General features: G+C 42.0%; 1 pseudogene; it reads right to left on the reverse strand.

Annotated features, from left to right (window-relative positions):
• Positions 1-8,014: 8,014 nt before the first annotated feature.
• Positions 8,015-9,215, reverse strand: LOC134357170 (uncharacterized; annotated as a pseudogene).
• Positions 9,216-10,218: the final 1,003 nt, after the last annotated feature.

A 10,218-nucleotide genomic window follows, 5' to 3' on the forward strand; every position in this document is an offset into this window, starting at 1 on the left:
TTATAAAACTTTTCACCTCTAAGCTTAAAACTATGTACTATTACTTTTCAATTCTCCTCCCTAATATACTCTTATGGTTTTATATACTTCTGTGAAATCACTCCTCACTCTCCTATGCTCCAAGGATTAAAGGTCCAGCCTGACTAAACTCCCCCTATAACACAGTCCTGAGTCCTGGCAAGATACTTGTAAATATTTTTTGCAGTTTTCAGTTTAATCATATCCTTCCTATAACAGGGTGGACAAAACTGAACACAATACTCCAGTGTGTCACCACTAATTTGCACCATTGCAACATAATCTCCCAACTTCAAAACAACAATCAGGCTTATTTACAGTGACGTTCAGTCAGTGGCCACTTTATTAGTTACACCTGTGACTTTGACCGTGGAATGATTGTTGGTGCCAGATGGGGTGATTTGAGTATCTCAGAAACTTCTGATCACCTGGGATTTCTACACACAACAATATCTAGAGTTTACAGAGCATGGTACAAAAAAACAAACAAAAAAAAACATCCAGTGAGCAGCAGTTCTGTGGTTGAAAATGCTTTGTTAATAGGGGGCATTGGAGATGAATGGGCAGGCTGGTTCAAGCTGACAGGAAGGTGACAGCTGTCCTGAACTTTGTTGTTTTATGACAGCACTGCAGTGCAATGTATTAAATTTACTTAGTTACAAGAGATAGAGAGATAGAGCAAAAGAGGAATAGTGAGACAGTGTTCATGGGTTTCTGGACTGTTCAGAAATCTGATGGTGGTGAAGGAGAGAAAGTTGTTCCTAAAACATTGAGTAAGGGACTTCAGACTCCTGTACCTTCTCCCTGATGGTAGTAATAAGAAGAGAACATGTTCTGGATGGTGTGGGTCCTTAATACTGTACTCAGTATTCTGCCTGATGAAGTTCAGCAAGCCAAAAGCCTTCTTCACCGTTTTGTCTACTGGTGACTCGAATGGAACTATGCACTTCTACTCCAAGGTCCCTCTGTTCTACAACAGTACCCAGGTTCCTTCTATTGAGCGTGATAGTACTACTTAATTTTGTCCTCCCAACATATACTGTAATACTATACTTTTATCAGGATCAACACAGAATGCTGGAAGAACTCAGCAGGCCAGGCAGCATCTATGGAAAGGAGTAAACAGTCAACGTTTCCTCAGGCCATATACCGAACCGATCAAAATCCCACTGCAATTCTTGATACTCCTCTTCATTGTCTGTAACACCACCTAGTGTCATCTCCAAATTCAGTAATTTGCTATTCCTCGTTTATAGATGACAAATAACAATATGCCCAGCACCAAACTCCTGGGGCATACCGCAAGTCACAGACCTCAAATCTGAGCAAACATTAGACCATAAGACCATAAGACATAGGAGCAAAAATTAGCCCATTCCACTCTTCGAGTCCGCTCCGCCATTTCATCATGGCTGATCCCAGATCCTATACACCTGCCCTCTCACCACATCCCTTGATTCCTCAACCAATAAAGAATCTATCAACTTCCGCTTTGAATATACCCACGGACTTGGCCTCCACCACAGTCTCTGGCAGAGCATTCCACAGATGCACCATTCTTTGGCTAAAAAAAATCCTCCGTACTTCTATTCTAAGTGATTGCCCCTCAGTTCTGAGGCTGTGCCCTCTAGTTCTCGATACTCGCTCCCCCCATTGGAAACATCCTCTCCACATCCACCTTACTTAGTCCTTTCAGCATTCAATAGGTTTCAATGAAATCCACATGCATTCTTCTAAATTCCAGTGAGTACAAGCCGAAAGCTGCCAAACACTCCTCGTACATTAACCTCTTCATTCCTGGAATTATCCTCGTGATCCTCCTCTGGACTCTCTCCAATGACAATACATCCTTTCTGAAATAATGGGCCCAAAATTGTTGATAATACTCCAAGTGTGGCCTGACTAGTGTCTTACAAAGTTTCAGCATTATCTCCTTGTTTTTATATTCTATATCAACTTTGCATTTGTCTTCTTTACCACAGACTCAGCCTGTGAATTAACCTTCTGGGAGTCTTGCACAAGGACTCCTAAGTCCCTTTGCACCTCTGATATTTGAATTTTCTCCCCATTTAGATAATAGTCTTTATTATTGTTCTTTTACCAAAATGCATATTAATACATTTCCCACACTGTATTCCATCTGCCACTTTTTTGCCCATTCTTCCAATTTGTCTAATTCCTGCTTCAATCTCGTTGCTTCCTTAGCACCAACTACCCCTCTGCCTATCTTCGGATCATCTGAAAACTTTGCCACAAAGCCATCAATTCCACTATCTAAATCACTGACAAACAATGTGAAAAGTAGTGGTCCCAATACTGACCCCTGAAGAACACCACTAGTCACCCACAGCCAACCAGAAAAGGCCCCCTTTAATCTCACTCACTGCCTCTTGCATGTCAGCCATTCCTCTATCCATGCCAGTATCTTTCCTGTAACGCCATAGGATTTTACCTTGTTAAGCAGCCTCATGTGGGGAACCCTATCAAATGCCTCTGAAAATCCAAGCAAATGACATCCACTGCCTGTACTTCGTCCATCCTGCTTGGTATTTCCTCGAAAAACTTAACAGATTTATCAGGCAAGATTTCCCTCTACAGAAACCATGCTGACTTTGACTTATTTTATCATTAGTCTGCAAGTACCCCGAAACCTTACTCTTAATAATAGATCCAACACTTTCCCAACCACTGAGGTCAGACTAACGGGCCTATAATTTCCTTTTTTTTGCCTTCCTCCCTTCTTAAGAAGTGGAGTGACATTTGCAATCTTCCAGTCCTCCGGGACCATGCTAGAATCAAGTGATTCTTGAAACATCATGACCAATCCATCTGTAATCTCTTCAGCAACCTCTTTCAGGGCTCAGGGATGCAGTTCATCTGGTCCAGATGACTTATACACCTTAAGACCTTTCAGTTTGCCTAGCATTTTATTCTTCGTAATAGCAATGACACTCACTCCTGCTCCCTGACATTCATGGACCTCTGACATACAGCTAGTGTCTTCCACAGTAAAAACTAAAGCAAAGTACTTATTATGTTCATCTGCCATCTCTTTGTCCCCGATTACTACCTCACCAGCTTCATTTTCCAGTTGTCCAATATCAACTCTCACCTCCTTTTTATTCTTTATATAACTGAAAAGATTTCTAGTACCCTGCTTTATATTATCAGCTATTTTGTGCTCATATGTATTTCATCTTTTCCCTTCTTATAGCTTTTTTAGTTGCCTATTGTTGGATTTTAAAAGCTTCTCAATCATCCAACTTCCCACTCACTTTTACAACCTTATATGCCCTTTCCTTGGCTTTTATTCAGTCCTTAACTGCCCTTATCCGCTATGGTTGCCTAGCCCTACCATTTGAGAGCAACTTCTACTGTCGGACATATCTATCCCACACCTTTTGAACTATTCCTAGAAATTTCAGCCACCTCTGTTCTGCCGTCATCCCCACCAGTATCCTCCTCCAATCCACCTGGGCAAGCTCCTCTCTCGTGCTTCCCTTTAATTCCATTGCAATATTGATACATGTGACTTGTGCTTCTCCTCTCAAATTACATCTTACCTACCATGAATGTTAGACTAACAGGTCTGGACACTAGGTCTATCCTTACAGCCTTACTTAAATTAAGGCATAATATTTGTTATTATCCGGTCTTCTGACACCCTGACAGAGCATAGCGATATTGCAAGTATCTCAGTAAGGGCTCTTGCAATTTCTTCTCTAGCTTCCCATACTGTTCTTGGATGTACCTCCTCCAGACCTGTCTACCTTAATACATCTTAAAACATGCGACACCGCTGTAATATGGACCAAATCGTCTCCGTTGTTTTTGCTAGGTCCCCAAGACATTACTTCATTCTCCATGGTAAAGTCAGAGGAGCAATAATAATTAAGAAATGCTCATCTCCAACAGCTCTACACAAATTTCTCTCTTGGTATTTGAGAGTCTGCATTTCTTCTTTGTCAATCTTTTTTCTAATTTAATTGACATCTATGTACATGTCCATTAACTTTTTAATAACTAAATTCCTGGGTACATTTGTTCAGAGTTTGCATTAAATATAATGAAAGTAAACAAATGATAATACCATTAGCACTCAGAAATATTAAGCAATTAATCAGGATAATGACCAGAGATCGCTCCATATCGTTTTATTGTCATTAAAACAGTGTTGTGAAGTGTCCTAATGTTGTTTGTGACAGTAGCAATAAAGAGTGAGAAACTCATTTGGGAGATTCACAGTACTTTCTGGTTTCCATAACAAAGTAGGTTCCAGCACAATGTTCCCTGCTGATGTGTTATGAGTTCTCCTGGTTATTAGCACATAGGCCAATATGTGGGTTGCCTGTAAGCAGAGTCTTAAAGGCACATGGTATAATACCAGTACCACTCTTGCACTATGGGGGAGTGTTTCTGCTAAGTGAATACGTGCTGCAAGACTGGGAAATGCATTTTGGGAGGATAGGGCCAGTGAGATACATGTTGTGCAAGTACTTCAGAGGGCAGAAGTAATGTGGTCAGCCTGCAAGATTCATTCTTCCTGGAAGTAATCCATGAACGAGATCCTGCTGAGAAGTTGTCGGGGAGCCCAAAGTGATCTTGTGGCTGTGAAACTGAAAATCACCATGACCTTTACCTCCACAGGCTAAGTAGTTACATGCATGTGGCTGTGAAAATGGTGTCACAGCAGGTATGGTGAGGAAGTTGATGTATGGCACTCTTCCCCCATCAGTTAGCATATCGAATGCAGGAAATAGATGTCGTGTTACAGCTGTACAAGTCATTGCTAAGGCCACATTTGGAGTGCAGTGTATAGTTCTGATTGCCCCGCTCTTGAAAGGTTGTCATTAAACTGTTCAGGGCAGGACAGTCCAAAACTGGAGTGCATAGATATAAGATAGAGGGGAAAGATTGGGAGGGGAGGGGGCAATTATTGACGCAGAGGGTTATGCTTGTGTGGAATGAATGGCCAGAGGAAGAGTGAGAGGCAGGTACAATGATGCCATTGAAAAGGCATTTGGACCTTGAACAGGCGATGGGTAGAGGGGTCTTGGCCGAAATATGTGCACATGAGATTAGCTCTATCTAGGCAACTTGGTCAGCATGGGCAAATTAGACTGAAGAGCTTTCAGTGCTTTATGGCTGTATGACTCCATATCATAAGCACAAAACATCTTTAATTTGCCACTCACTGCAAATTATGACTATGGTCCCCACGCCTACGGAGAAACCAAGGACGATATGTGTGGATTGGAACTAGCCTGATTAATCTTCTGCCACATTCTGCCATTCCCTATGCATCTGCCCATTTAAATTAATAGTAGAGCTCCAATATTTTAACTCAAGACATGAAAGCACTTCCAAAAAACTTCACATCATGTTTCATTGAACCTAATCATGCCTTGTCTTGGTTTTATATAAAGAATAGATGCAGTGCTGGAAATCTGAAACTAAAGCAGAAAAAAGTAGAAAATTCTCAACTGGTCAGGCACTGAATGACTTCCAAATTTACAAATTCATTATTAGAATTGGGAATACAATGGGGGTGGGGGGTAAACATTACCTGAAAAGGAACAGAGCAAAAATGAATAAAAAGAAATATATTACATGTTTTCAATATTTCTGTTGTTTCTCAACTTCCTTGCCACCCTGTTGCAAAGTTGGAATACTTGAGCACTTTTCCTCCTTTCAGTGAAAAAAGAATGGGGGGGAAATGTAACATAATTCATACCTTCATCAACCTTGTATATTAAAGAGAGCAACAAGAAGAACACAGAGAAAAAAACATCAGAAATTGCAAAGGACAGATAGAGGGAAAGCAAATATAAATAAGCATAGGAAGTTAAGATTGAAATCTGTGAAGTATTTAAAAGAATGGAAATAAATCACAAAAGATACATAAGGAATTGAAAATACTGGTATTGTTTTCCACAAGAGTTGGTTAGAATTTCCTTCTGTGCTTCTATTACTTTTCCCTATTTCTTCTCTTTTACAATAGGTATCTTTTGCAAAACGGAATGGGTTAAATACGAACAGACCCTCAATATAATGAATTCTATCATCAGTCACTCTGAGGTGTGATCCATGAAAATTGATCCATGGTAATAGTTGGGCTTTTTGACTTCTTTCTATGTACAATGGGCCAATATACTATTTACTTTGGCAGCAGCAAGTGAGGTTAGAATTGATATGTGGTCAATTAAAGGCATTGACCTTCGTCGCATTATTCTGTACTTGGTGTTCAACTGCCACCTTGGGGAATTGAGTATAATTGTTAGTTAGTTAGTTAAGCCCATCCTCTGACCTGGGCCAGTCTTTCAAGTTATCCCCAGGTATAGCCTATCTTATTGGTATCAGCTTCTAGGTCATATTGCACTTTGGCCGGCCTCTCTTCCACTTTCCAGGCGACGTTGATACTTGGCTTGCGCATTGCCTATCCACCTCATCTGCTTTTCCTTAGTTCTTCTTCCGCTGCTAGCTGGTGTGTTCTCTGCCATAGATCAGTGTTGCTGGTGATTTCTGTCCAGTAGATCAGAAGAATGTTTCTCAGACACCCATTAATAAAAATTCTGCACTCTCCTATTGATAGTCTTTGGTGTCCTCCAAGTCTCTGCCCCGTTAGCAGAACTGAGTTCACATTGGAGTTGGACAGCCTGATCTTAGTGCACTGTGACAGCTCTTTGGAGCACCAGATGTTCTTGAGCTGGATGAAGGCTGCACTCGCTTTGAGAGGTTTGTCATGGCTAGAATCAACATCTATCTCAGGAATGACCTGGACCCACTGCAATTTGCCAGTCACCACGATAGGTGTACAGCAGATGCAATCTCAATGGTTCTCCATGTGGTCTTAGATCACCTGGTCAATGAAAATACCTATGTCAGGATGCTGTTTATTGATGATAGCTCAGCATTTAACACTATAATTCCTACAGTCCTGATTGAAAAGCTACAGAACCTAGGCATTTGTACCTCCCTCTGCAGCTGGATCCTCGACTTCTTAAACGAAAGACCACTGCCAGCAATACTGGTGCACCACAGGGATATGTGCTTAGCCCCCTTTTTTATCTTCTCTACACTCATGACTGTGCGGCTAGGCAGAGCTATCTCCAAATGTGCTGATGATTCAACTATTGTGAGTGGTGTCACAGAAATATCCTTGCATTCAGTGTCAGCAAGACAAAAGAGCTGATTGTGGACTTCAAGAAGGGTAAGATGAAGGAACACATACCAATCCTCATAGAGGGACCAGAAGTGGAGAGAGTGCGCAATTTCAAGTTCCTGGGTGTCATTATCTCTAAGGATCTAACCTGGATGTAACATATTGATGCAGCTATAAAGAAGGCAAGACAGTGGCTATATTTCATTAGGAGTTTAAGGAGATTTGGTTTGTCAACTAAAGCACTCAAAAACTTCCAGAAGTGTACCATGGAAAACATTCTGATTGGCTGCATCACCATCTGGTATGGGTGAAATATCTGCACAAGATCAAAGTAAGATGCAGACACTTGTAAAATTACTCAGCTCCATCATGGGTACTACCTTCTGTCGTATCGAAAACATCTTAAATGAGTGGTGCCTTATGGTGGAAGTGTCCATCATTAAGGATACCCCTCTTCCACCCAGGACATGCCCTCTTCTCACTATTACCAGCAGGAAGGAGGTACAGAAGCTTGAACGCACACACTCAGTAATTTAAAAACAACTTCTTCCCCTCTGCCATCCAATTTCTAAGTGGACATTGAAGCCATGAACACTAACTCAGTACTATTTTTATTTCTGTTTTTTTTTGCACTACTTTATTTTAACTTAATTAGTTAATAGACATATCTATACTTATCGTAATTCATTTTTTCTCAATATTTATTTATCAAGTTGTACTGCTGCCGTAAAGTTAAACGATTTCATGACATATGCTGGTGATATTAAACTAGATTCTGATCCTGATTCTTTGCTCATCCTTGTCTTGACATCCACATTGGCGCTGCCCTGTCTGTCAATGACACAGGAGAGCTATATCATCAGTGAAATCTTGGTCATCCAGTTGATTCTGTCGGGTCTACTGGATCCCATTTCTTTTCTCTGCTGTAGATGCCTTCATGATTTAGTCTCTGACTAGAAGCATCAGGGAGGAAGATATCAGGAACTCTTGTCTGACTCCTACCTTCACATAAAAGCTCTCCATCACGGTTGAGTCTGCAGGACATTTCCTTGTACGAATTCTTGATCAGTCTGACCATCTTGCCTGGTACTCCTTACTGCTACAGAATTCTATAAAGGATCTCTCTGTCGAAGGCTTTTTCCATAATCGACGAAGTTGATGTACAGAGATGAATTCCACTCAAGTGATTGCTCAATTATGATGCCTAGTGTGGGTAGTTTGACAATAGATGATCTGTTTTTGTGGAAGCCTGCTTGTTCACCTCTTGGTTTAGCATCTACAGCATCCATCATTTTCTTTATTACTATCTTGTAGAAGACTTTTGATGGCCTGACAAGAGTGACGCCTCTGTAGTTGAAGCAGTTTTTAAGATGTCACTTCTTTGGAATCTTGACAAGGTAGCCCTCTTTCCAGTCTGTCTGTACTTGCTCTTCTTCCCAGATCTTCTGAAAGTGAGATTACATCATCTCTACTGTAGTGTCCAGTCTACAAAAAAGGCTTCTCGAGGAAGGTCATCTGGACCAGCTGCTCTACCATTCTTTAGCAGCTTTATTGTTTTCCTGATCTCCTCTCTAGTAGGTTTGTCACAGTTTACAGGCACGTCAGTACTGGCTGGAGGGATGTCAGGTAGATTTTAAGGTGCAGGTTTGTTCAGCAGATCTTCAAAGTATCTAGCTCACCTGTTCAGCTGCTCCTCTGTTCCCACTCTGGCCTTGACTGGCCTCGCAGGGTTATTGTACTTGCTGGCCAGTTTCTTGGTGGTGTCGTACAGCTTCCTCATGTTGCCACAAATTGCTGCTTGTTTTGCTTCTACTACCAGGCCGTCGACTGTATATCACTGCTTGTCTGCTTTAGTGCTCTTCTTATCTGCTCTGTAAGCTTCTGCATGCTCTTCCTATGCTTTCACCTTTCCAAGTCTAGTCCAGCTGTTATTCATGACTGCTTTCTTTTGCTTCTTCAACTCAATCTTGCGTATTGTATCAGCTAAGATCCATTCATCCCGTTGGTTCTTTTTGGCACCTAAACCTCTTGACATGTCGAGACTAGCACCTCCTTAGCTTTCTGCCACTTGTTGAAGATCTTCTTCCTCATGCAATTCTTGTAGCACTTGAGACTTGTTGCTGAGAACCAATTTGAATGTTTCTTGGGTCTGAACGTCTCTCTGATCTCTGTCTCTGTCTCTCTGCATTGAATCTCTGCCTCACTGATGCTACTTCCATTCAATTTTTCTTTAGTTTGAGTTTTAGCTTTGCAACTAAAAGGCAATGGTCAGATGCGACACCCGTTCCTCTCCTCACTCTGACATCTTGAAATTATCTCCTGTATTTCTTGGATATACAGATATGGTGTCATGGTCCATTCCGTGAAGTCCGCATTCCGGTTCACGGACCGGCCCATCAATCCTTATTCCAGGTTTTCTGGTTTTCCCTTGTTCTGTTGGTGCCTTAATTGAGGCACATGATTCTCATTTTGGGCTGGCTATATAAACAGCTCCTGGGTTCAGCTTCAGTTTCTGGACTGTTCCCTTCCCTTCCCTTCCCTTCACCTTCTGCCTGCAACCTCGCCTGCGTCCTTGGCTGTATTGCTGTCAAGTTCTACCACCAGAGCAAGACTGGAGCCTTCCTGTGTCTAGATAAGGAACTGTTTTTCATTGTTTGGATCTGTCTCTGTGTCCACACCTTCACTGGGTAGGTCCGGTTGTTTGCCGCTACCTTGAGTTAGGAACTGTCTCTGTGTCCATGCCTTCACTAGGTAGGTCTGGCCGTTTGCCGCTACCTTGAGTTAGGAACTGTCTCTGTGTCCACGCCTTCGCTAGATAGGTCCAGCCATTTACCGCTACCTTGAGTTGGGAACTGTCTCTGTGTCCATGCCTTCGGTAGGTAGGGCCGGACGTTTGCCGCTACCTTAAGTGGAGATCTGTCTCTCAGTACTCTGTGTAGAGTCCTGTTCCCAAGGAGGGGTCCCGGTTCTGTGTTCCATGTTCCTGTCTCCCTCGACCAAGGATCTGCGTTCCTGTCTCCCTCGACCAAGTCAAGGCT

This window comes from Mobula hypostoma, chromosome 15 (assembly GCF_963921235.1).
Source record: "Mobula hypostoma chromosome 15, sMobHyp1.1, whole genome shotgun sequence".
Taxonomy (NCBI): domain Eukaryota; kingdom Metazoa; phylum Chordata; class Chondrichthyes; order Myliobatiformes; family Myliobatidae; genus Mobula; species Mobula hypostoma.